Here is a 26,885-nt window from a genome sequence, read left to right on the forward strand (position 1 = left end):
TGTTTTGAATTTGAACGTTTTGAGTGGAGAAAGGGAAACATTCAGACATTCTTAATGTTGCAAGGGGAGATAGCAGTGATTCATCTCTGTAGTTCATTGGATCACAAAACTCAGATCCCCTTCCAGTTTGAGGCTGATCAGAATCCACAGTTTAGACCTCTCAGGACAGTGGTCTGGGTGTAGTTGTCCTGGAAAACAGTGCCTGTGGGTGCTGTGTGAGTAAGTGTCTGTGAGAAACAAAGTTGTGTGTTGGCATCCCATCCCCCTGTGTGAGTGGAATGGTCTCTGTGGTAACTCTGCACAGACCAATCCAGTGTCCCTGTGATTGACACCCCATCCGTAGAAGTACATATCCCCTTGTGTGGGTGGTCAGGATCTAAGCTTGGACCCTCCAGATCTTTAGTTTAGTTTGTGTTTTACAGCCTGAAATCTTCTTTTTAACCAAAAATTTTCTGTATTAGGAAAGGATGTTTACAGATTTTTCCTCCATAGAGCTGCAAGAGAAAGAAAAAGCAACTATTGCAAATATTTTTTTAATTTTGTTTCAAATTTTGAGGGTTTTTTTTTTTTTTTCTTTTTTCCTGTTTGCTTTGACAATGAATCAAAGTGATTATTCACCCATCTCTGCAATTTGTACAGCTAATTTTGTACTGTGCAGGAGTGACTTGCTTTCGTGTTTATCAACTAAATTTATACCACAAAGTACAGAATTATACAGAAGTATAATATAAATATTTTATATATATATATTATATATTTTATATATATAATATAAAAAAGTATACAGAAAGTACAGAATTGCTTTGTGTATGTTTCAAATCACTGCCCTTTGGACAAGAACTTGAAATCTGCAGGAATGATAAAGCTGTGTTGGAGCAAAGAGGTCGAGAGGTAGCATTACTTCCTTTGTATGGTGATAAAATGCAGCCTTGTTTCTCCCACTTCCCACTCATCCGTATGCTTAAGGGCCAAGTGTTGTTTGACAGCCCTCTGAAAACACATGCAGGCACAGCTGTAAGTAAAAAACCTTTCTAATTGATACGCCCACCTCTGAAAGTCTATTATGAGAAGGGCTTCAGCTTTGAGGGAAAAGGTCTACTAAAGGCCTGTCAAACTGAAAAATCTGGCAATAATCTTGCGCTTTTATTAAATAATAATAAGTGCAAAGGTGCACTTTGGTTAAGAAGCATTTTGGTTGAATGCTTCCTGTGTTACCTGGCTTGGATAATGTGTGCACCTTTTGTCTCACCTCCTTGGATGTTGGTCCTAATTCAATTAGTCAGGTTAGTCACTTGTAGCTCACAGGAGTTTCTGATTCTATAACGTGTTCTGTCAGCCTTTTCCAGTAGTGGTAGAGAAGTTGGTTTTATCTAGCACGTTTTGTATTATAAAAACTTTGAAACCTTTTATTGTGCCAAAAGAAATGGCCTTATTTTCTCTGGGACAGTAATAATACAACCTATCTTCAAATATATCTGGAACAGATCTCTATTTCAAGTTGGAGAACAAGAAAACATCATTTTCAAACCTGTAGTACATTTGTTTTCCTGCTGTGTGCTCACCGAGACAGCTCTCAAGAAGAACTGGCCTCAGAAGAGTTTGCTGGAAGAGGAGTGAACGTGACAGGTTGGAGTTATCCTCTGCAGCAGGGATTCTGCACAGCAAAAAGAACATCAGTAATATCTGGTTAATTGCTTCAGTTTGGACAGATGCCAATATTCACATAATCTGCAATCTTATCACTGCCCTTTGCCTGTATTTTTTTGTCTTTCCGTCTGCCTTTCCATCTGTCTTTCCTGTCTTAATGCATACTTACCAGTATTTTGCCTCATACTTCTTGTTACAATGTCATCTCTATTCTGGTTCTTATATAATAATCTCAAGATCGAAGGTCTTTCCCTAGGCTTTGTTACCCATTTGTGATCGAATAGGCCTATCACTCAGCGAAGCGTGCGCTGGGTTTGTGCTGAGCAGCAGTTCTCTAATGTCCTCTTAACCAGGATAAACTGCTACAATTTGGACTAGTTCCTCTGAGTGGTGCACATGGAGTTCTGGCTGAGAGGTATTTTAAGTAAAACAAATAGAACCAATCCTTAAATTGATGGCTTGGGAAATGTGAGCAAATGTAGAAGTCTCAAAGTAGAAGTGGAATTCAAAGTATTTTTTACCCAGTCTCCCTGGAAAAGAACAAGAGAAGAAGGGTCTATATGCTTCCAGAAAAACAGACAGGATGTGTTGAAAGCTTTCTCTAAGGGATGCTCTGGGAAGTTTCATTTAGAGGATGCTTTGGGAAGCTTTAGTTAGAGGGTGCTGCCACCACTATGTGAAGGAGAATATGCAATTGGGAACGGCACAAGAGATTGTGTCCGGCACAAAACATTGACATGCTGTAGACTCCTGGGAAGCAGCAAGTGGAGAGATGACCTTTCTAAGGTACATAATGCATTAATCTTCCTTGAAACTGTCAGTCTGGAAAAAGTGAACTTTGGGACCAAAGGTGGAGCTCTTTAGCTCTTTACGTGGAAGACTGAAGAAGTTTTGTTAAGTGCATCTGAGAGACGTGTAAGAAAGTATAGATGTCAGATAAAATCTCAACCTGGGATGGTGCCCATGGGTTTTCATTTCAGAAGTAACTAAAATGTTACCAAGGCAGGCAGGCTGAATCACTGTGCTCACACAGAGGCTTGGTGGACTCAAAACCACACAGTGTAGCAGTCCTTTCTTCTTTTTTACAGCTTCCAAATAACCTGCAGCTGTCAAGCACGCCTTTCCCTTTGCTTAATGTCATTTTTGCATTACAGCATGCTCACTGTGAAGTATCTGCGTTAAAAATGTCAGCTTTGGGTCAGCCTGCATAAAATCAGAACAGTGAACAGGAGAGCTAGGGGGATGAGGGAACCAGTGAGGGGAAATCTGATAGGGAAGCTGGGGGGAAAATCTGAAGAAGGGCAAGAGCACCTGCTGCTTACTACTTGCGTGCTTACATGTCCCACAGCGCTGTTCACTTACACTGAATGTATGCAGATACAGTGACTTCTCACAAGAGTGAGGATGCCAAATAACTCAACCATGAAGTACCATGGAAGCTTGCCTTTAGGACTTCTGAGCAAGCTGGCATGCTGCCTTGAGAGAGCAGATCTGCTGAGCGGGGAGGGCAGGCAGGCAAAGTAGCCCAGTGCAGTGTCCAGGCCAGAGGAGCTCTGGAGCTGGTCTGTGGCTCTTTGGCCAGAGCTCACTGTGCCACTTCAGTTAGGCAGTGTCTGTCTCCAAGGACAGTTGGTATCATGGCTTGTTAAAGAATTCCTGGGAGACTTTGGCTTTGAGCCTATCCTCAGGGCTGTAACACTTTCAAGAAAGCTAATAGCAGCAGGATAGCGTTAAAATATGTCCAAATTCCTAATTCAGAATGAAGATTTAGCTTCCCTAGGAAGCTTTCTGGATGTGTCAAGTCTCCTGCTGCAGACACTTCCATTGCTGAATGAGGTCTTAAGCTCCCTAACACTTTGTGAACTTGTATTCATTCTTGATAGGCAAATAATGGGCTGTCACACACAGCTTTTTCCTTTGCATAATTCTGATGAAGCTGTGACACTTGACAAACAGCACAGATGACTGTGAATGGCTTCTTAAAATTAAAGCAGATGAATCAGAATTAATTATGAAAAATGGTGTTATTGTTGTCCAAAGAATTCAGTACAGACAGCCCTCATTTAACAAGATTATCCAGCTTCAGTTGACCCCCAGAACTTTTTAGGATTACCATTTCAGAGTCTTAAGTGCTTCATCAATAAGAAATTGTTTCCAAACAAAGTTTCAAAGCCTGTTATTCTCCCCACCCCTCTCCTCCCTCCCTCCTCCCCTCCCCCCCTTCAGAATCAACTGATACTGCTTTTCTAATATCTTTTAAAACGTAACTTTGTGATTATGAAAATCTTCAGTACTGTAGATAAATTTAGATACTACTTTGTGCTAGGGGTGCTTCTAGTCAACACTGCAGCACTTTGTTTTCTATACAAGGAAAAAATGTGTAACTTCAAAAGATAGTTGAGCAGTGTTATCTTTTAGATTTAGATTATAATATTAACATAAAAAGCAAGAATCTTAGCAGCTCTTTTCTCCTTAAGCTATACGCTACCAAAATGGAATTTGCCTTTTTATGTGATAAGGATATTTGTTTGTAATATTGCTGTGCACCTGCAGTATATTTCAAAACATTTCACAAGGTCTGTTTGCTAAAAGGTGTTTTATAGTGCTTTTTTTTAAAAAAAAATAAATGTATTTTTTGGATCAGAAGAGAACAAATGATGTTAATTTGACAATGAACAGAAGCATCAAACTTTTTTCCCCCAGTTGCCCAAATCCATAGAAAGTGCATTAATGCTCTGAGTTGCTTTAGTAGAGCTCAAAAACCTCTAGTGCATTCTCAGCAATGGTATGCTTTTTGTGGTCTCTGGAGTTTCTGAGAGAGAGAGGGAGTAAAAGAAAGTAAGCTTTCACAAAATAACATGGTTAAAAAGCATTAGCAAAGGACAGTTGCAAAATGGTTAATATCCCAGTCTTCAGAGACTAGAAGAAGCTCTGGAAAAATCAAAGGCAAACACTTTTTTGTTACATAGCAGAGCATCTTTGTGCTTTGCACTTCTGCAAATGCTGAATTCCTTTTACAGAATCACAGAATCACAGAATGGCCAGGGTTGGAAGGGACCTCAAGCATCATGAATCTCCAACCCCCTGCCGCAGGCGGGGCCACCAACCTCCCCATTTAATACTAGCTTTTATCAGTACCACACCATTGACAAATAATTAAAAATGTAGTGTTTCACATTGCATGCCCTTATGCATGTAGATATTGCATCCTGTTTTTTGCATATCACTTCAACATTGTGTATTTTAAGAGGTTATTGCAAATCCTGTTTTCTTAATGTTTAGCATGACTCTTTATTCTCTGAAGCTGAAGAATATTTTGACGTTAAATCTTCTGGAAAGAAGCAGTGAACAGATTCAGGCAAGTCCTCATGTCTGTATACTTCCTTGCTCTTTTTTCCAATTTCAGTGTTTCCCATTTTTTGTCACTAAATATTGGCATTACATTCTGGGATCCTTTTACCTCCATGCCTTAATTCTTAATTTTTGAGATGTTGCTAGGTCATATCAAATCTTTCCCTGCATAATCCCAAGATTAGGAGCTGTTTTAAAAAGATACAGCTCTAGCTATATCTAGAAAGCATCTTCAAATCAATTGACCAAAATATGGCTTCAAATAAAACTAACAAGCTTGTGGAGAGCTAGCCAGATTGCTACTTGATGACAGTCTAATTTTATACAGAGCAGCCATCTCTATCAAAGCACCTTTGTGATATGTTTACATTCCTAAGTTTGGGGTATACACACAAACACACAAACACACACACACACATATATATGTATGTTATGTACATGATATATGTATATATGCATATGGTATGAAGGCATCGTAAAAAATTTCTTGGTCAATCTAGCAGGGCACATGAATAAGCTTTTGCCTGCTTAATTTACTATAGTGGGAAAAGTTGTTGGAATAGAAAATTGATTTATTCACCAGTATCTGAAGAAATCAAATATACTGTCTTTAGTTTGAAGCCCTTACTGTTCTGTAGGTGTTTGACTCCAGTTTTTGAGGTTGAGAAGTTCCAGCAGCATTAGCTGCAGTTCTTGGGTTTATTGGTGCTTCATCTCTACTGCAACATCTATTATTCTTTCTGGTAATTCAGGTGGATTGCATTAGGCCAAGCATGTAATCACAGTATTTTCCTTCTGCAAGTAATTTATTCTAGTCAGTTTGTTCTCTCTGTTTCTGATGTTTTTTTTTTCTTCATTAGAAGGCGTATTCATGTAACTAATTTAGGTCAATGCAGCTAAAATTGTCCAAAAATCTTTGAGTCTGGTGGACTGAATTATTTTATTAACATTACACTTATACTTATTTTTAAGTATTCCACTACAACCTGATTTGTCTAAGTGTTGACTGTCAGTACTCTAAATTCACTACAAAGCATATAACACTGCATGGAAGAAAACCTCATAAATATAACCATCTATGAATCAATTAGCCTAAACTTAAATTGCAATTAAAAACCCCCATAAACTATGAAAAACATATGACTTAAGGTCGTATCACAGAAAGGAAAAGTGCTCTGAAAATACTTGCTCTCCCATTTTTATTGTTATTTTTTAGCTAGCAGCGGAAAAGATGTTGCAGACCTTTAAACATCAAGACTTCTCATATATCTCAGCTGTGGATGAGACATGACATGGAAAGTAAATGCAGAACACTCTAGTAAGAAGCAAAACAAAACGAAACCTGAGCAGGAAAAATAAAATAGCCATCAAGTATAGTACAGGATCATTAGATTAACCTTATGATGAAAAGTGTTGCTGTAAGATGTGCTTCAGGTACACTTAATGGGATCAGTAGGTTTATGTTCTTCTTACACTGAAATGGATAAAACTTTTAATTTAGATAAATGGGTACCTGACATGGTCTGTTTTTGTAGTATCTGTTGCATATATGTTGGCTTCTGACTTCAGTGGTTATTAAAAGATAATTGTTTTTTTCTTGTGCAGAGTAGTGCTCAAGTTGGGTGCCAAGAATAAAGTATGTTCTTCATGCAGATGATGCTTTGCTTCTACAGCAATATCCAGCAAGAGCAATGAATCTGTTAATAGCTTTCCATTGGCAGCACAGAAAATTAACTAGGGGGAAAAAAACCTCGAGCCAGTGCCATGCCCTTGAATAGCCCCTTTCCAACAGCACTTTATGGCTTTTCCTTAGCAGAAGTTTCATAAATACAAAGGATGTATTTATAATTATGGAACGATGTCAGCCATAGGTAGGACGAAGATGCACTTCAGTCTGGGCAGAAAGTAGGTCATTTGTGGCAACAAAAATGATCCAATGGATGAGAACTCCTCTCCTATGAGAACAGAAAGAGAGCTGAGGCTGTTCAGCCTGGAGAAGACTCCAGGGAGACCTGAGAGTGGCATTTCAGTATCTAAAGAGGAGGCAGAGTCTGTTGTGATGGGACAAGGGAATAGTTTCAAACTAAAAAGGGGGAAAATTAGATTAGATATAAAGAAGTTTTTTACGATAGGGATGGTGAAGTACTGGCACAAGTTGCCCAGAGAGGTGGTGGATGTCCCAGAGACATCCATGGTCAGACAGGACAGGGTTCTGAGATCCCTGATGGAGCTGTAGCTGTAGATGTCTCTGTTCATTACAGGGGAGTTGGACACCCTTCCAACTCAAGTGATTGTATGATTCTTTCGGGGAGAGCAACTTCCCTATACTATGTCTTCCTTTGTGCTTGCAACTCTCTTCCAGATGTAGGCTTTCCTGATGGTTGGACTCTTATATGTCACCCAACATAGTCATGTTGCAATAGTCTCATGCTATGGTTTTATTGCAACTATCCTGTAGGTGTGGCATAGTCATCTATTCCCTCAGATCCCTTCTCTAGAATACACCAGTCTGCCCCTTTTCCTGGCTTGTCTCCACTGCTTCAAAGCACTGTGGCAAAGTGTGCCTCTTTAGGCTTTAGAAGTAGATTGGGTAGGTTGGGTTAAATGCTGGAGACTGTTATTTAATTATAAGTTGCTATCTGTGCCAAAACTGTTTTAGAAAGTTCCCAGTTAGGTGTTGGGGCAGGGCAGTGTCACACAGGATCCCTTCTGTTACTTCAGGGCTGCAAAAAGGCCAGGAGATCTGGGACAAATGACTTAATTTTCTCTATATGTAAAAAGGACGCACCAAACTTGTGCTTCACAGCTATACTGAAAACTTTCGGCTTTCAGCTTTCTAATGGCCCTTGAATTGATGTATTGAAGTAAGGAATAAAATATGCTTAGGTTGAGAAGTATCTTGTTCAAATGACTTGTTACAGACTGCAGTTCTGTCTCTGATCTGACTGTGGGCCAGTTCAATTGGAGCCATTTAATTTCATGAGAGGTTTCTCAGCTGTTGTGGTGTGGAATGTCTTTAATGACCCTCAGAAGGATGCTCAGAGTTTAAAGATGTTAGCACAGACAAAAGCTTACACATTGCTTTAGATAACCTTGAAAAGATGAGTTACTATTGCAAGTTTTGCTCTCTGTGACAAACCTGAGGTGAATAGCTGGAGCTTCGGGGGATTGCTATTAGCAGCACTGCATTGAGGAAGCAAGTTATCCTTCTGTTTTCTCCTCTCATCCCCTCCTGGTGGGACAGCTAAATCTGTCATTGGCAAACAGATTTTGTTCCTCAGATATAGCAGGCATTTTGAGAATTAGTTAAATGTTCCTAAGCTCTTCTTCCCCAGAGATTTACTTCCACCCAGTAAAATAAATGCATTCCAGCAGAGGCTTCTTGCCCTGTGCCATGGACAGTATTAGACATGTTTTTCCCTGCCTGGCTGAACACATGCTAAGGCAAGAGTTAGGCTTAGTATTAAGGCTTCTGTTAGCCTTAATAGCTGTTAAGGAAATAACTGATTGTTTCTTAATAGTGCAATGCTGTTCGCTTTTTTTTTTCCCCCAGCAAAATGTCATTAGATATCTTTTGCTGCTATGACAGTTATTGCAGAATATCTAGGAGAAGGGTATTGACCAGCCTTCAAAATACAAGGGGTTGATGTCTTGGAGATTTTCCTTTTGCTGACATGTAAGAGCAGGGAAGAGGTACTTGTGACCTTTTATTCATCTACTGAGAGCGTGCTCTCTTGAATTTTTGTGTGGGTAAGAAGTATGCCTCAGAAGGAAGCTCAGCTGTGTCCCTGAATGTATTGTGGTAACAAAATCTGTGGTGTAATTGTTGAGAAGAGATATCTATTTAGGAAAACGGTGGCAGGGGCCTTGTTATTTGCTCAATTCCATAGCATGATAGCTATTTTACAGTCTGGAACTGAAGCATTAGTTTTTTTGACTGCAACTAAATGTTTCACTTTCACTGTGTAAGAATAATAATAGCAATTATTTTTTTTTCAGGCTTCTTCATCTGCATGTATTGGCTGCATTGCAGATTCATACTAAAAATAGTAGTAAAAATTATGATGACTTGCATACAGGAATATATCTTTTTAATATTCTCGACTTACCGTGGATCATGATTGCTGCACTTGTGATTTAAAAGCAGTTCTGTGACACACCTTTCACTGTTTTTACATAAGAGGCAATTGCCTTTGAAAAGCTTAAGCTGTTCTATTAAGCATTTTGATGTGTAGTATCTGAGCAGATAGACTTAAAAGTAACTGCCTTTAAGGTTGTCACAAATGTTGCTTGGGGCTCCTGGGAGAAGCAATATTTGGATCATTCATCTATCAAAAAAAGAGACTGATGAGCATAGGAATTTCTGACTGTGGTAAAAACGTCAGTCCGTGCCATTCTTGCTATTTCAAGAATTTGCTTTTCATTTAAGAGTCTACTGCCCTTTATGACCGTTTGATCATAACATTAAAGACACATTCAGATCCTGTGTCCTCTTCAATTGTGATATTTATATTCCTATATGTATGCTCCAGACACTAGAGAATTAATGATTCGGTTGGTAGGGCCTGAGGAATCCAAATACCTCCTCCTGGACCTAGTTTTGTGTGGCTTAAAAGTTCTGTTTTACCACCTATAAAGAAGCTTCTAGTGCTATTGCTGTAGTCATATATAGGCGAGTTTTTTGCAAAGACAACCAAGACTGCCCATATTTATTAACTTCAGCCGAAAGGCATAGAATCAACTGCTTATTTCTCCTAAAGCTCTGTTTATGACCAGAATAAAGCTCATAAAAGTGTCTCAGACTCCATGAAACAGGATAAAGAACCTCATCCACCAATTTCTTGAGAGACTTTCAACACCCAATTGACTTCCTGCATATTTTTAAAGGACATTTAGTGTTGGTTAATTATTTAGAGCAATGGACTATCAACCTTGCTCTTGGGAAATAAGTTATACTTAAGTATCTCAAATTGTAGAGATTTAGCAGAACTGTCATTTAATAGCATTTCCCTCATCTGCTGTATTGCAAACACTGTGTCAGGAGGTACACTTCTGTTTGATTGTATATTCAGTCTTAATGATACCTCTGTTTCTCTAGGCACTACTGCAATTTTCCCACTTTTGGATATGATGTTAATGAAATGAACCTTTTCTATACAAGGGGTGTAGCCCTTCAGTGCATAGAATTATGGTAGTAATAATAGTGAGTGGCAATAGAAAAATCATACATGTATACATGTTCAATTATCCAGATTTCCTATGCATTTGATCATCTGGATTATCAATAGCACATGATATTTTGGATTAATATTTTTAAAGTAACTTTTCAGATTTTTTATAATGCTAGCAGTTAAGAAGCTGAAATTTCACCCTCCCAACCCCCCTGCCAGAAGCTGCTGAAGTTAAAGCCAAGTTTTTTGTCTTTTGCTTTAATTCAACAGCAGTGTACAAAATGTTTGCTCAAGGCAAACTAAGTAGTTGTTTTTTTCTCTACTGCTACATTTGTAGTTCTGGGTCCCTCTGTCTGTATGGGCGAGACAAGACCTCAAAATTCTGTTTCATACAGTTTTTAGTTTTTTTACAGTCTTTCTATGCAATTTGACCAGATGCTCCCATCTGGCTTTCTATCCCCATCCATACCAATAGGCACAGGAAAGGTAACTGACTCACTGTTGCCAATTGCTGTACAGCCTTCAAGGAGTCTGAGCAGTGAGCACTGTCCATTAATTCTGCAGCAGAAAGCTTAGCAGCAAATCATTCCTGATGCATTTCCCAGGTAGAAAGGTTTTGGCTTTCTTTTTTTTCTCTTTTTTTTCCCCCACAGTTTTTCTGAAGCACAAGGTAGAAGCCCAGCCTAAATGTGCTGAAATGTTACAGGTGTCCCTGTTAGCTCTTATTTGGATTTCTTGAGGACTTCTTTTAATGGAAAAAACACAATGCTTGCCCTATGAATGTAAGGGGGAATACTCTGTGATATTAAACCTGTAGAACTGAATGAAAGAGTAATGGGCATTAAGGTTACTGAAAAACTCTTAAAGATAAGGAATTTACCATTCAGAATGATACTAAGAACTTACTGTTTTTAATCATAGAATAGTAGGAATTGCTCAGGTTGAAGAACACCTTAAAGATCATCAAGTCCAACTACAACCTAACCACACTGACCTAACTCTAACAACCCTCTGCTAAATCATGTCTCTGAGCACCACATCCAAAGGGTTTTTAAACACATCCAGGGATGGTGACTCAACCACCTCCCTGGAATCCTATTCTAGTGCTTAACAACCCTTTCTATAAAGAAGTTTTTCCTGTTATCCACACTAAACTTACCCTTTCATAACTTGAGGATATTTCCCCTCATCCTGTTACCAGTGAGAAGAGACCAACCCTGCTCTTGCTGCAATCACCTTTCAGGTATTTAAAGAGAACATAAGTTCTCTCCTCAGCCTCCTTTTCCCCAGACTAAACAGCCCCAGCTCCTTCAGTCTCTCCTCATAGGGCACGTTCTCCAAGCCCTTCACAAGCCTTGTTGCCCTTCTTTGGACCTGCTCCAGCATCTCAATGTCCTTTCTGTACTGAGGTATCCAAAACTGAACACAGTTCTCGAGGTGAGGCCTCACCAATGCAAAGTACAGGGGCAGGATGACTTCCCTAGTCCTGTTCACCACACCATTCCTGATACAAGCCAGGATGCCATTGGCCACTGGGGCACACTGTCTGTCATCTTGGAGTTTATGATTTCACTCAGATATGGAACTGTAGATGGATCTATATAAGTGATTTTTTTGAATGTGTAAGCTAGGGTTGAGGGGTAAGCACTTTTCTGCCCCGCCATTTGTTCAGACAGCTAGAAAATGTCTGCTCTCCTAAAGCATCAGTACTTAGGAAGTTTGGATGCACGGGGTACATTGAAATGAAATGATGAACTTGATGCATTCCAATCATCCTGCCAAAAGACGTCTCCTCTGAGGAAGGGCCATCTAAGTTTAAGTGCCTTAAGCTACTAAGAATAAAAATTCAGATACGACAAGTGAAAATATTTGTCATGCCTTGAATAAGGCTGTGATAATTTTCTTAGTTTCTAGTAGATCATATGAACAGAGTATCTTCATTAAATACTATTCAGCTGGTCAACAACTGTCAATTTTTCTCCAAGAAAAGCAAGTAAGACATTTTTTTTGAGAAAGTACTACTTGAGTTCTTTAATAGTAAAAAGATAGAAGAAGGTCCTTGGTGCAGAGATATGGGTTGGAAGTCTTTTTCATAAAAAGACATAACCCAAGGATGTACCCATGAAGGATACTTTTTTGTAAGAGTTCTTTCTAAGTCTTATCATCTCTACTAAGAAAACTAATTTTCCAGAAACAAATGTGTGGCTGAAAATAATCTTCTTCAAAGGATCAAATTTTCCTCTTTGTCAAGTTAACCTGTTGTAGTGGAAATACTAAGTCACAGCTTGAAGTAGTGATTGAGCATCTTGTGGGAAGGCAGGGCCAACCCAAGGGAGCTCAGGTGCAAGCAATGCAGTTGAGTGGCAGGAAGGGATGGAGCCAGGATCCAGCTTCCCAGATCTCATTTAAGGGTTGGCAGTGGAGAGGAGGTCACCTGTAGATTCCTGACTACCTGAGGGCTTCATAGGTTTTCTGAAGGTAAACAGTTTCTTTTTCTTAATTCTACGCCTACTGCTGCAATGTCTAAGCAGGTCCTCACTTGCTGTGGTTTGGGACCTTGCTGCTTTGCTGTCTTGTGCTTTCCATTGTGTTACACCTGCACTTTGCTAGGAAATCTGTCCTTTCTCCATCTGAGATGGCTATGTCGATGTAGAATCATAGAATATTCTAGTCTGGACCCCCAGGGATCATCAAGTCCAGCTCCTGATTCCAGAAAGTACCTCCCAAAAATCAAAGTGTGTGTCTGAGAGTGTTGTCTTCTATGAGAAGAGACCCCCATCAGTGTTGTTCTGGGAAGGTCATGCCAGATGTTTGCAGGTGAGCCCTGAAGGGATCTGATGCTGTTCTTATTGCATATAGTGTCTCAGCAAGCAAACTATGCGTGTGAAGCAAAAGTAGTTGGTAGGCTGCACTGTTAACATTGGTGGCTTCCTTTCTAAGGATGAGGTCTATCTCTGTATCTGACACTTAGTAAGCCTGTCTATTTTGGTAGAGGGTGGGTGGAGGATTAAAGTAACCAGAATCTGGCTTTTTATTTGTTTACTTATTCCCCTTGTCAGAGAAGCCTATCCCTAGACTTAAGCTTTTGGTACAGGAGAAATGTCTGTTTAACTTTTATTCTAATATAGTGATACCTTGCTTGAATGACTGGATGAAATAACATAACTAGGTTTGTGTTTGTAGGATGGATTTGGAACTGGGAAAGTCAGCTAACTCCCACTTTGACCACCTTATGTTCTTGTCTGGAAATGACCATTTCAGAGCTTAAGATAAATGGCCCTAACAGTCACCCATGTTATAAATCTCAAAGGGGGAAGCACTGACTAGCACTGTGTCTCCTTGTTTCTGCTAGTCAAAAGGATTAAATATTTTTGGTCAGGAAATGAGTGGGAATGAGAGTTGCCTTGTGCACCTCTAGCATAACTGGAGATGCATGTCCTCCCGTTGCGTCTTTGTCCATGGACTGTGACTTGAAAACCCCTTAGAGAAGCTTTTCTTACAGAAAGACCTTCTGAGGCATTCAGAATTTAAAAAACACCAAGCTGGAATATTAGATAGCAGGCTGAAAGTAAATTAAAGCAAATCAATTAGCTGCAAGTGCTATTCAGAGAGTGTTTCAAATTAAAATAGGCACCTAAGAGCATGAAGTATTCTGTCAAGTTATTGAACATGAGGGTGGAGAATAGAGGAAGATAACTTTAGTACACATGTTCAACCACATTAATTAGAGCAAATTGGTGATTTCCTTCTGTTGGGAACTGCTCTTAAAATTAGAACAAATCTTTTGAGAGTGAATTCTCTAACATACTATCACTTAAAATTTCCCCTTGTGATTGTGTAAAATTTCAGTTCTCTGTTGTTGAAATGGGGAGAGAATGCTGGGGGAAAATTGCTTTAAAATACAAATGGCAGGGTTGATTTTACTTAATGCAGCTATCTAACTCAGAATTGTTGCCCTACACAGTGAGAAATGGGCTTCTTTAGGGTGCAGTTATTCTTATCCTAAAGTAACTGCTTCATTTTGGTAAGATGAATCATGTCTGAAGGTGCTTATTTCTCCTGACTAGTAATAAATGGAGCCTATGAATCTTAATACAGACACAGGAATCTGCGGTGTGGACTTCTACGGCTGAAGGAAATGAATCCTGATGAAAGTACACCAATAATAAGAAGTTAGCAGAGAATTTTCCAAACAGAACATTTATCATGTCTACAGTAATGATACACAGTGGTCCAAGGAGGTTGTAGAACTGCTAAAAAGGTATGGGGATATCACATTTGCAATGCTTCTCCAACGGGGCATGCCTGGAGTGTTTCTCATGACAAGCCTACCTAATCACAACAAGCTTACAGGCAAATTTGTAGTGTTAATGTTGGGACCATTTCTCCTAGGGAATTTATCCCATAGGTGTTCACCATCTACCCTTACATCCTTGTAAAGGGGAACTCGATGGACAGGCAGTAATGATCTAAGTCTTCATCTCATTCAGTCCATGTTAACTCTTTGCTTATTAGCTAGGTGCTTTCCTGTAATCCTTTTGACATTAAAAATCTAATTCTGTCTTCTAATTAGAAAATGGTATATAGTACCATTTGGCTTTTATCCTTTTTGTATTAACCAGTTTATCATAAGTGAGAACATGAAAACCTTAGATGTGATGCAGTGTCCCAGTATATGGAACTAAAGAACTTCTAGTGAGTCTACATCACTGTAATTAAAATCTCAAAGGATTTATATGCTTGAGTGCGCCTTTTTAAAACATGGACAGTGGAATGTGCTGAGGGCCGCTGTCTAACATAGCAAAGTACAGTGATTTACTTCTTTTAAGCTACACAAGCATTTCTAATTTCAAGGAAATGAAACTGCAAGCTGCTAGATTTTTTTAATTTAATATGTCTCTATAAAGACTATGAATTGTTACTCTCTTCTCCTCCTGTGCAATGAACAATGAGTCTCAGAAGTCGGAAGCTTTAAATATTGGTAGCTTAATTAGAAAGTACCCTAAATTAAAAGTCTCAGTATTTTAATTAATTTCCTCTGGAAATCTTTCTCAAAGGAAACTGCAGCAGATGTGTGAGTATTGGGGATCACTAGGGAGACCAGGGAAATGTGGCTCTGGGTGGCCTGGTCTAGTGGTTGGCAGCCCTGCCCATGGCAGGGAGATTGAAGCTGGGTTATCTTTGAGGCACTTTTCAACCCAGGCCATTCTATAATTTTGTGGCAGAAACTTTAACTATGAAGTGTTTGTCTGCAACTTTGAGGTACACGTAGACGCAATCACTGTATTTATGTCTATTAACTTGAAAACTAGGAGTCTGTATGTATAGCAGTCAATTATTAACATCTTCTGGACGTGAGCTAGGTCTGATTCTGTGATGTGTTGGGCTCAGTGTCATCCTCGCAATGTGGATTTGGTTATATTGCTTTTCCAACACTGATACTCTTAGGAGTTACTTTAAATAATTTTCGCATCCTCCCTCCTAAGTAAACACATGGATATCTTGGAGAAGGTCCTTTGGACCATTATTTTAAAATAGGCAGTTCTGCCTGGCGCTGGTGCAGGCTCAGTAATGAGAAGCTTGTACACTGTGTCTTTCCCTCTCTTTTTACATGTTAACTTATTTAACTTGCTGGTACTCGCAATAGGTTTCATAGGATTTTATTGCTTAATCTGTACTGTATTTATTTGAAGTAGCATTTGTTTGTTCTTTACTTTTTTTTTTTTAATTAATCATAGAAAGTTTTTTTTTTGGTGTCATATGCAGCTAGGCTGGCTTCTTGGTATTTTCACTTCAGCTATACTTGTTTTCTTAAAAAAGTATAAAATGTATTAGATCAGCCAATGGTTTCTGTAAATTTATACTTAATTCGTGCAGAAATATTTTAAAACTTTATCAGCAGGAACTGTCCATTTGAACTGGTTTAAATATTCTTCTTTGCAGATTCAAGATTATAATACCATTTTCCCACTGGAAAGGGGATTGTTGGAAAAAACATCTGCTTAGAAAAGACCAAATTGTCACCTTTCTCATCATCACATTAGTGCTGTTTTTTGTTTGCAGCTGCACAATCTCAAAATGTTGTCTGCCAAATTGCTGTACTTTTGGCTTATTCTTTTGGTTTAGAGATTGGGATTTAAAGGTGTAATTATTAAACTAGTGGGAAGCATTGTTTTAATAGAAGACACATAGTATTTACTGCATGTTGTCAGGTTTGATAATCCTGGCAAGCAAAAGACTTCTCACTTTTCAAGTAATAACTTGAATACATTTATCTTCTTAATAAGGCCCTCAAATACTGTACCATGTTTCCAAGCTCCTCCATTGCAGTGATGACGTGTATAGGAAGGAGAACTATGGTAGGTACTGTGCAGTTACTCTACGTTTAAAAATGGTTGTGAGGGATTTCTAGGACTTTTGTACCCTGAAACATAGGAAGCTTCATATTTTGAAACATCTCTCCCCTTCCTGCTGCACCTGAGAATGGCTCCTTGTTTGAATCTCCCTTGAACTGTCCAGATTTTTTTTATGTTATCTTGGAGCTGACTGTCATAGTGAGCCAATAATTAAGTGGGTGATGTATAACTACACAAGAAGAGGGTCGATCTTGTATTCACTTTCTATGAAACCCTGATGAATTTAAGGCCCAGAGAGAATCTTTATCATCTTCAACTCTTCTGGCCCCTAAATCCTGTCTGACATGCTACAGTGGAGGGTGAGTAAGCAAGGTTTTCTGCAGTACTAACACTAATTTGTTAATAGAATACCAATTATTCCATTATCTTATTTGTTCTATTTTGAATCCTACAAAACTCATTTATATAAGACAGCTACTGATTAACATAATGCTACAGCATGAAGCAGTAGAAATGCCACAATAAATATTTGCTTAATGTGTTTTTGTAATACATATAACTGTTTTTAGAAAGGCAGACTGATTACATTAATTTTTGTTGGAAAGTATTAAAGTATAGACAATCTTATTAGTGTAATGAACCTAAGCTTATAGCTGATGTTACATGACAGGGAAGGCGAGGTTATTGGGAAGACTTTGTGTGCATATATGGTGCAAGTTATCCTTAAGTACAAATGAAGAGATAAATTTGTTAAGTATGTATGTTTTACAGGCTTGAAGAAGTTTTTTTCTTTTAATTAATTTGCTGGACTTCACTGATTTTTACCAATCAGTTAAGTATCTCATGAAAATGTTTGGAATAACTTATTTTAAAATGACCTTTTCAGTAACAAGCCGAGTAAGCTCAAGTACCAAAATACCATCTTCCTGTACATGATCCTGCTTGCAGCATAGAAGAACTAACCCTGTATCTTGAAAAATCATCCTCATTAGGACTAGAAATAAATTTTTACCTAGGAAATACTATCAGTTTCTCCTAAGCACGGTTTTGCTCTGGGCTCTTCTGACTATATAGTGTGGTTGAGGGAGGGAAGGAAGTGTTGGAAGCAAAGTCCATTGCGATTCACGTTAAGTTTTAGAGCATGCCAGTACAATATTTCTAAGCCTGAGCATGCTGACACTACTCAGAACTTGAAGAAAAGAAAAATGAAATAAGGCAGAAATTATTTTTTCTGTGAAAAATTTGCAACGGCTCCTTAACACATGAAATTACATATTTTATGTTTTGAACAAAGCATAAAGAAATTTGGGTTGTGACTGATAAATTTCAGTCTTTAACACAGTAAAAGTTTAAACATTTATCAAGAAAGATGTTGAAAGCTGAAACGGTTGAATGGTGCTCTCTTCTGTGATATCTAGTTTGAGGTGCAAAATGAGTTGAATCTGTTTATAGTCCTTACCAAAAAAAATTGCTATTTTTTTTTCTATCTAAGGGACATTAAGGTAGCCATTTGAGGAAGAAAAAGAAACAGAAGAGAGGTTTTCAGGTCTCTCCGGAATACAAAAGCTGCTTTGCTTGCTAAAAATAAATGTTGTCTCTTCCTCAATTTTTAAAATTGAGCAGCTTGACTCTGCATTCAGATCACAGCAGTCTGAGTGAGCAGGTACAAATAAGCAGGCCAGCAGCACAAAGGCCATTCTCGCTGCTATTGCTGTTCCTCGGTCTTTCATGGTTGTCTGACTCCAGGTCTCACACCTCATTTTCTGCATGAGGCATGCTGAAGTGAAGCAATTAGAAGAACAGAACAAATGTGAACAATATCTTTATGCTATTCTTTGGGGTAAAGGTATGATTCAAGGTTGCCGTAAGCAAGCTGCTTATGGCATGACATAGCTGGCTCGGATCTTCTCTGAAGCGTAGGAAGAAATGTGACTAATGCTACCTTGAGGGTGAAGGGGAGGTGTGGGAGGGAGGAACTGAGTTAGGCTGGGAAGCCAGAGGACAATTGGACTGCTTTCATTAGGGCAGGGGCTATGGCAGCTGCTGTGCTGGTATGAGTTGTATGTACCAGACTTTTTCTTCTCAGTTGATGGAGATGCCAGCCTAAAGTTGCTGTGACTAGGTTTGTTAGAAACGCTTCCAGCACAGATAAAGTGGGCTGTGTTCAGTTTGTTATCCTTGGCAGCCAGATGTCCTAGGCAAATGGCAAGCTCTTAAAGTTATAGCTGGCTGTAGCAAAGACAGAAACAACACTGATCTTGTGGCACTGTTGGTTCAGAGCTTTAATGAGCAAATAGCCCAGCACTTGACAACTTCTACAGAGCTCAACTGAAAAGTGTCCTTCTCCTACCTTGGTTATGAAGTTCTAGGTGAATGGAAGGACAAGATACTACTAAGGAAACTGAAAACATAGAAGCAGAGTGCTTCTTGTTCTTCCATCTCTGAAATGTGATGAGACAGTTGCCATAGAAATGCTATTCTTTGCTTGATGCATTGTGCACTAGTTCCAGAAAACCATTGGTGCTTGTCACAAATACCTTTTCAAACTTAAATATCTCAGAGTAATGTAAGGGAAAACGTTCCTGGTTTGTGTTTTTTTTTTTTTTTGTTTTTTGTTTTTTTTGAAATAGAAGATCAGGTTCTATACAATCTGTGTTTACTAGAAGGCAAATATGACAGTTGGCCATCCGTTCTTATGGATGGTCTTCAGATTGAATGTAACTGTAGTTTTTAGTTGCAGGAAAGGGTTAGCTTATGTTTGTTTGTTTTTTCTGAAAAAAGAAATTGCATCTTTTAGGATGGTTTTGATAGAGCTGAACCTGCAAATCTGTTTGATTGATTTCTATTAACAGTCTATGAAGCTTGGTCCAGAAGACTATTTTGGCTATTTGAAAAAAGTGTACTCCGTAAAGAAACAGTTTTCAGCTGATAACAGTCTGAGATATTCAAACCTTCTATAAATATAGCAGTACAGCAAAGTGTATTATTAAAGTTCTGCTAGCAAGAAAGATACTTTTCCATTCTTTTTGATATTTACATATTACCACCGTGTGCTCTGCCATGGCAGGAGGTGGTAGCAATTGGTCAGAGAGAGCACTGAGTGCATGGAACAATGTGAGCTCACTGTCTGCTTTCCTGGTTGGCACATTGCTCCACAGAGACCAGCTGAAAGCAAACTCCTTCAGGGGGAAGACAGTCATTAGAACAGCAAAAGCCAAGCTACCACAGGGAAGGAAGAATGACCTATACCAGCCAACCTGTTTCCTGCTTAAGGAAGTGGAGGCTTGAAAGTACTTTACAAAGAAAGATTCAGTTCACAGCTACTCTTAGTGGCTATTCACAGATTTTTGGCAGCCAAGCAGAAAGATTTTTTTCTTTTATTCAGAGATTTAAAAAAAGACAAGAAAATGGATTCTATTTGTGGGAGCAAATTTGTTTTTGGACAGCTGGAATTTATGGCTAATGCAGATGGGGCCAGTAGATGTTCTTACAGAGCTTTCTGGACCAGCACAGCATTCTTCAACAGCCCTGTGCTCAAGAACAAAGGCTTAAAAAAACCCAACCAAACAAAACTACCCCCCTCCCTCCAATCTTAGTTGTTTTCCCTTTCTTATAGTTAGATTTGGAGTGATGTAATAGATTACTGCTGACATAAAATTATCTGACCAGATGTATGTGCTGTGTAACATACAGATGAAGGGCTTACTCAATAGCTGCGGTGAAGCTTGCTACTGCTGTGCTGGCCTTGTCTAAAAGGATCTTTCTTGTCTCTCAAGCCTTAAAAAATGGGGGTATGCCAGCTACAAGCTAGTACCTTAATTAATGGGAAGGGTAAGTTTATGTGAGAGTCTAGGTCAGAGATTTAGTGTTCCCTTCTCCTTCCCATGGAGTCTGCCAGCCACTATAAATTACAATGATATCCACTGCTACTCTGATTGGGAAGAATGAGCTTTACAGCAAGGCAGCATCCAGACCATCCTCAGGGCACAGCAGTCCAGCACTTGATTTGCTTTAGGGCCTCTCTAAATGAAGTAGGTGACTATTACAACCTTGTTCTCAGTCTCAGTTCCTCCCAAGTGTTCTGCATGAAAGTTTTTTGATTCTGTTCTGCTCTGCTGTACTCATTAATATTTTTATATTGCTTCAAAAATGCAATAAAAGTATGTTCAATTCCTATAGTGGCAAGGAGAGGAGTTAATGGTTCCCCTGTGGTTGATTCAGCTGAGCAGAAGTTAGCATCACCCAGTAATACCAGTGCTGTAAGAATACCCTGGGAATGTGGAGCCCAAATGGAATGCCTTCAGCTGCTGTGTAGGATTCAAGGTGCAGACCTGTGATCAGAAGCTCTGGATATGCTCTCTGGAGGTGTGCCATTGCTTGGCAAATTCTCTAAGAAACAAAGTGCCAAATGACATCTAGTTCATTATGGGACAAACTTAATTTTGCAGCGTTGATTTACAGAAGCCTAAAGCCACAATGAAGTGTAGTACTCTGTTTCTTGCAGTTAATGTAAACAAACATGTCTGTGCAGTGAGAACATAACTACTTGCTCAATATTTCACTTCAAAACAGCTTTTTTTCTAGGAGTAGTGCTTTTATTCATTGTTGTATAAGAAATAAGAAGACTTATTTTCCCAACGTCAATAATGATCCTGTTCTCAACTTTTTGATCTCTGGCTTACTAAATATCATTAATTGTGATAGCTGGTTATTTCAAGTGATTCAGTTTTCTATTCTGTAATGGCCAAATGTGAAGGCCTTAAATTTGAGCGCTCTTAGCTCTCTGAGGCAAGCTACATGGTGCTGCTAGCATCTTGAAAATACTTATTTCAGTTTGTAAACTGAAGAATGGCTATTTATTGTCAGTTATCTCTTCTCTGCTTTCACAACCACGGACAGTACAAATGTTACTCATACTGTGAGTGACAGATAATTCTCTTTAAGTATGTTGTTATTCTGCTCTATCTTACTGAAAAGGATGAAACTACTGTCAGCTGGTATGTGGATCTGTTGGCGTTACTGTCCCTCTCTGGACAGAATAAATGCATATTAGTAAATGATGGCTAACGGTCAGACTTTCTGAGTTGTGTTTTTATATAACCTAAACACTAAAGCCCTTTAAACACCAATTCTCAATGTTAGAGCTTAATGTTATACTCTGCTTTAAAAACAAACAAACAAAAAAACAACAAAAAGCAAAAGGCAAAACAGACACACGTGCAAAAAGAACCACAGCAAGAGAGAGAGAGAGAGAGAGAGAGAGAGAGAGAGAGAGAGAGAGAGAGAGAGAAAGTAAGTAAGTAAGTATAGGAAGGCTAAGTGCCTTGTCCTACCTCCTGCAGGAGATGGACAGGAAGGAGCGCAGAGCAAATACCGAGATCTTCTTCACCCCAGCCTGCACTCTGCTTGTGATGTTCCCTTTGCCCTTGCAGTACTCTGTAACCTGCCTATGGAATGTGTTTTCCAGCAGAGGAGTTTACATCATTAAGAGTGCCAAACATAGAATCCGCCTTCTAAAAGACATGAGAGCAGAGGAGTGCTTTCTAGTGAGTATGCTGACATGCTTAGCGGCTTGAATAAGAGGATAAGTCTTCTCATCTTTTTTTCCCCCTAGTTAGCCTTTCCCTTTGGTTTGCAGTAAGTTCCTCCTAGTTAGAAGGTGAGACTTACAGTGGTTTTGTGCACACACACCTGTAGTGCAGGGAGAGGAACAAGGAAATCTTTCTGGAAAGCATGCTTTCTCAAAAGGAGTCTGCCCTGTTTCAGCCCCTTTCCTTAGAAGTCAGTACAAAGAAGAGGGATTTTGCTAAAAGCGATAGGCAACTTTTATCTTACTGGAGACCACAACCTGTTATATGAGATGCAGCTCCATAGGGATCTCTTCCCTTCCACATTCTCCTAAATATTAAAGCTTACTTATGCTTGATGCTTAGCAGTATTTGGTCTCTTACGCTCTGTCCTGGTGAATTTTTTTCTTCCCCTGCAGTGATGTTCTGGATGTAATGTATGTTTAACTTCAGGCATAAAGCAACCTGTTCCTAGAATCATTGAAGGTCATGAGTTGGAAGGGACATATAATGATCATAGAGTCCAGCTCCTAAAACAATGGTGATCTTCTATGAGAAATGGAAAGGCCACAAATTCAGTTCTGCAACGTACATATCTGTCTTTTCTTAAATGGGTGAAAGTCTTTTAACTTTTCAAGCCTTTGGTAATGCAGAACAAAGAGAAGTGGAAGACTGCAATCTGCACGTGTTCTAAGAATACTAGAAAGTCTGTCAGACTTTAAGAATAAGTTGGTTATCTTAAAGTATGCCTTTAAGTTGCTGCTGTTGAAAACGACCCAAGCAATTCTTAAAAAGCATTGCAACATTTCTTATTCTCAGTCCATTACAGTGTTTTGATTTCTGGCCACCAACACCTCCAGTAAGAAAATATCCTGCCAAGAATACCACAGACTGTGAAGAGTATAGGACATGGTCCCTGAAGTGGGATCATCTGGCTCTCAATGTATGAAGACTGATACCCTTCCCGAGAGTGGGTGGCGTCTCTTAAAAACCTCAACTGAGAAGCAGCTGGAGCATCACTGTGTTGCTTTGCTGACAGCTCTGCAAGGCTCTGTTAACAGCCTGGTTACAGCAAGGGCACCACCATTCCATGTTAAGATGCTTGAAGAAGAGTTGAAACCAAAGGCATGAAAGATTACTCCAGCTCCAAAGCACTTGATTTATGTCTTAATGATGATTTACTTCCTTGCTATATCCCTTGATACCTTTTATTTTCCTGTAGCTTGAGATCACTTTTTTTCCCTTAGCCAGGAGCTGGACAAAACCTGATTCTGCTCAGAAGGCAGAACCTTATGACCAGATGACCCATCTGATGAACAAAACATATTCAGAGCTCTTGAGATAGGGGGTGAAAAAAAAAAAAAGTCCTAGAATATAATTTGGAGTGGCAGGAAGCATCATTTCTTGGTTCCTCTGAGGAATTTAAAGTTTACTGAACAAAAGCTTTTACCCACCTGGAGATTGTCACAGTTCAGCAAGTGCTCTGCTCTCTGTCCTAGAAGCCATGTGTGCTTCAGCACCAGTACTCCTCCTTACACGGATTGTATCTGTGGAGAGTGGGGAGATTTGTTCATCTAGGCCTTGCAAACAAGGTGGGATGGCTTCACTGAATGATGCTTGGAGTGGAGTACTCCGTAGTAATGGGCTGTAGGGGTTGTTTGGCAGACCTGTCTTTACGATAGCACGAGAGATAATGGCCTAAAGTTGCACCAGGGGAGGATGAATATCAGGTTGGATATTTGGAAACATCTCAGAAAGAGTGGTGAGGCATTGAAACAGGCTGCTTGGGGAGATGGCAGTTACTGACCCTGGGGGTGTTTGAGATGTGGCTCTGAGGGACATGAGTTAGTGGACATGGTGGTGATGTGTTGATTTTTGGACTATATGATTTTAGTCATCTTTTCCAATCTTTATGATTCCATAATGTCTTGTTTTAATCTCTTCACCTCTTCATTGCCCACTGACTTTAGTGGGATTAATGACCTCTAAGAAGCAAATGAATTTTCCTTTGAAGTATTTCCTTTTATGAATCAAACAGCCTTTTCCTTGAATGGCTTTATCTGATCGTGTGGTTGATATATTTTCTAGATGGTGAGAAAGGCCAGCGCAATCTTATGTATCTACTGCCCTGCACAAACACTGAAAACTGGGTAAAAAGGCCTTTCTGCCAGATGCTGTTTTGCCAAGCTTCCTACCTATGTGAAACCTATGAAACCCTTGATCAAATGATAGCAACAATTGCACTTAAAGTGGGATGTTAAATTGGCATAAATCAACAAAAGAACAAGGTAGAGGACATACAGTTTCTGGTTGGGGTATGGATTGTACTTTTAAACTTGCTGAATTATGTGAGTGTTTATAGTCTGAGTGGGCAAGAGTCACCCTGATGTGCGTTATGGTGAGGTCACTGTGGAATTTCTGTTGAAGATGGCATGGTTAGGCACCCACAGGAATTGTTTGTTCCCTTTATAATTGAACAGTAGGTCTTCAAAGGAAGGAAAAAAGGTAGTTTACAATAAGCAGAGTTAGGAAAGGAATTAGCTGGGGAGAAACCCATCAATTCCCTGGAGGATGTTTTAAGAAAAAAAGACTACCCTAGAAGTTTTGCCAGGTTTTTAGTCTGAAGGCACACAGTGAAGAAGAGAACTGAGGCTGTATGAGATTTGAACCTTGCCAACTACAGAATTTTTGCACCAATCTGGTGACCTTAAGAAGCTGGATTATCCTGTGAAGGATTTGGATGCTGAGCCACAGAGATTCAAAGCAGAGTTTTATGAAAACATTATTTGATATGCTTAACGTCTGGACTCCTCCCCTCATGTGAATTTAGGGAAATCTTATGAAGATTGGAAGTCTTTCATGGAAGTATTGTTTTTAGAATTATTTGTAACATCATTCTTTCAAGGATTATGATTATGTATTATTCAAATTGTGTGTGCGTTTACAGGCGTACGCTAATACATTCAAGGTAGTGAAGGCAAAAGAAGAGACTTTTATGCAATCTCTGCTTATAAACTTATTTCCTTTTCTGTAGTGAAAAAAATCTACATGGTTTGGATATGCATAATTCTGACTTGATACTGACTGTAGGTAACTGTAACTGTACAAATTTTATACATAAAACTTGTGCTTTCATTGTTGGCTTAAGGATAAGGATAGATTGGAGGCAAGAGAATAATTGAAATGAAGGCCCAGATCCTCCTAATATTCAAACTTTATAATAAAATGTATAGTACCTACAACTGCTTGATTTGTGGGAAGTTCTTAAATTATTCAAAGAGACTGGCTTTTCCTATTGTTTCTTGCACACAGAGTATTTTTTTTTTTATTAAAGTAGATATTGTTAAAAGCAGCCACTACTAAACTCTCCAAGATCTCAAAGTACTCAAACATTTTCCCATGAGATGCTGCAGATGCACGCACCGCCACCCAGAAAAACCTTTTTTTGTTAAAATGTGGTCTTAACAAGCCTCATTTATGCATGGTTTTTCTTCTGCCAGCCTACGCCCTTCCCTCCTTTCTTTGAGAGGGAATGGAAATGCATAGGAATTTGGTTTCTAGATTTCCTTCCTTTTCATTTAAGACTCGCTGCTGACAAGGGAGCATAGAAAAACTAGCAAAATAAGAAAGCAGCCCAAATGCACATATGGAAGGGGCAATATAGTAAAAACTATTTGTGATCTCGTTTCAAGAAACAGTCACCTGTGACAGGTCTGCCTTTCAGCTTTGTTGTCAGTGAGCTGTGGCCATGAAAATTGCCCAGTTAAGGGAACAACACCAAATGGGGAATGCTAAGAGAACTGGATCGGAGATTCATTACCTGTGAATATCAAAAGGTAACAAAAAAGAAGGTTGCTTGAAACTAATCTAGTTACTAATTTCTTACACAATAGTTATTTGTGAAATTCATGTTACTCATGACAATGAGCGATTACGTTGCTCCAGTACGCAAGATTCAAAGGGACCACATCTCAACGTGTTCAAAGCCAAGGGAAAGGATAGATAGATGTATGTTTTTGCTTTGAAGCATAGCTACCCGAATAAGTACTCATGTGACACTGCAGCTGTATTTAACCATTTCCTTATTCTGATGCAATAGTGATCGCAGCCATCTAGAGTGCCATGTTTAGATCCAGAGTATTGCTTTAGCCTTTGTGTTCAAGAGAGATTCTGTTAAAATGGGATCTTAGACACTGCACAACTATTCCTGCAAAATTGCATAGAGTAAAAGAACAAAATTGTGATAAAGCCTGAAGTGTAACTAAATTCAAGCAATAAATAGGAATATAACTTTAAAATTGTCTCCCTTGTGCTTTGCTGTCAAAACAAATCTGTCTCTTGTAGAAAATGGGATCACAAGGAAATGGCAGATACAAAGCTTCTAGCTCAAAAAATGTTTCTAGCACTTGGTTCGTGTGACCTGGAACACATATTATCTATGGCTAATCCTTTCTTCACAGCTACAGAACATGCAAGGAGGGGTAAGAAAGCTGACCTGAGTTTCATCATGAGCAGGGAAAACGTGTGGAGGTTGTATTCTTCTGTAGAAAATAACAAGAAAGAAACTGATCTTTTCTAATTTTAGTACTGTTAGTTTGGGTTTGTGAGAGACAGCTGGACTATAGCTCAGTGGTGTATTTATCCTGCACTGGTCTCATTTTGTGTGCGCTTTCCTGACCTATTCCTAAGCTTCTGCTTCTGGATGAAGATCCAGTTTTCTGTGAAATTACAGTGATGCAACACCTACATACTTCTTGGGGATACTGTTGGTATCAGTCTCTCTGCTGTCAGTA

General features: G+C 39.1%; 1 protein-coding gene and 1 long non-coding RNA gene across 6 annotated transcripts in view; one reads left to right on the forward strand and one right to left on the reverse strand.

The window, feature by feature from the left end:
- The window catches only part of HTR1F (5-hydroxytryptamine receptor 1F), a 110,038-nt gene that overhangs the window by 6,530 nt on the left and 76,623 nt on the right, over positions 1–26,885 (reverse strand). Inside the window, exons 1-2 of one of the 3 annotated variants that reach the window (XM_048933479.1) lie at positions 23,547–23,639; positions 1,563–1,654 (exon numbers count right to left, since the gene is read on the reverse strand). The gene's annotated coding sequence lies outside the window, so the exon portion shown is untranslated. Of the gene's footprint in view, positions 1–1,562; positions 1,655–21,858; positions 21,958–23,546; positions 23,640–26,885 lie in introns of those variants that run through there. The other 2 variants (XM_048933478.1, XM_048933477.1) reach the window with 2 other exon arrangements.
- LOC125688026 (uncharacterized) lies at positions 12,614–21,544 on the forward strand. Of its 3 annotated transcripts, XR_007374576.1 has the most exons (5): positions 12,614–12,647; positions 12,780–12,986; positions 14,268–14,430; positions 16,113–16,528; positions 20,705–21,544. It is a non-coding gene; the product is annotated as an uncharacterized LOC125688026 (long non-coding RNA). The 3 variants fall into 3 exon arrangements; XR_007374577.1 differs by lacking the exon at positions 20,705–21,544 and having other exon boundaries at positions 14,237–14,430; positions 16,113–17,520; XR_007374575.1 differs by lacking the exon at positions 20,705–21,544 and having other exon boundaries at positions 16,113–17,520.

The sequence above is a fragment of the Lagopus muta genome, chromosome 1 (assembly GCF_023343835.1).
Source record: "Lagopus muta isolate bLagMut1 chromosome 1, bLagMut1 primary, whole genome shotgun sequence".
In the NCBI taxonomy this organism is placed as follows: Eukaryota; Metazoa; Chordata; class Aves; order Galliformes; family Phasianidae; genus Lagopus; species Lagopus muta.